This window comes from Mus pahari, chromosome X (assembly GCF_900095145.1).
Source record: "Mus pahari chromosome X, PAHARI_EIJ_v1.1, whole genome shotgun sequence".
Lineage (NCBI taxonomy): Eukaryota > Metazoa > Chordata > Mammalia > Rodentia > Muridae > Mus > Mus pahari.
Window position 1 is genome coordinate 48,565,055 of NC_034613.1, and position 1,130 is coordinate 48,566,184.

A 1,130-nucleotide genomic window follows, 5' to 3' on the forward strand; every position below is an offset into this window, starting at 1 on the left:
TTGTAGACCAGGCTGGCCTCGAACTCAGAAATCCGCCTGCCTCTGCCTCCCAAGTGCTGGGATTAAAGGCGTGCGCCACCACGCCCGGCTTCCTCCACCTCTTGTATTTCTTCTTCCTCTTCTGTAATGTTCCCTCAGTTATGGAATATATTTAGGGATAAGTATTAAAAAGTCACACAGTCACTTATTCTCTGTATTTTGACCAGTTTTGAGGCTCTGCAGTAATTCTGCTTCAAAGGGACACTTCTGTTACAAGCACTGACAGCAGCACAGCATAGGCAGAAACATCGAGAAAGCAATGTGACAGGCACATCAGGATCATTTTAGGAATTCAGAAAGAGTAGGTTCCCCTTTGGGGCCTTATCTTCTTCATCTACAAGCTCTTGACCAGCTTTCCAGTAGCAGACAAGAGTTCCCTCCTATGAAGTGGGTCTCAGATCCCATCTGGAAGTGGTTGGTTACACCCATAATGGTTCTGCCACCATTTCACTAATGGCACACCTTTCCAGACTGATTGGCAGTGTAGCACATAGAATCAATTCACAGCTGAGCTAAGACATTGGTGACTCCCTTCCTCTATAGCAGCTTCCATTGAACCTCTTGCCTTATGAAAGCTTCCTCACCCAGGAGGCAGCTTCCAGCTTGGTTTCATCTTGATTTTTCTATGAATTATAAGTAAAGCAAGTTATATCTTCAGCAATATTGCTTTATGGTTTTGAGACAATGTTTCATTGTGTAAGTTGGGTTAGTCTTGAACTCATGGAGATCTTCCTGCATCAGCCTTCCAAGTACTGCAATTACAACTATACCCCAATGCCTGTCTTAGCAACCCTTCTTTAGTGGTTCTTTTAGTGTTTGTTGAATGTGAGACACACACACACACAGACACACAAACACAAACACACACACCATCTGAGTTGGTTTACATGATTATGGAAGTTAACTATGAAACTCTAAAATCTATATCTTTATATAGGGCAATTCATAAGGAAGGGCAGTGAATGGAAACACTTGGACAATTGTAAAATTTCTTCTTCCTTATGAAAAAATTCAATTTAGCTGATAAGGCCTTTCAATTAACTGGATAAGCCCAAATGTGTTGATTGACAGTAATGTTCTTTTTTTTTTTT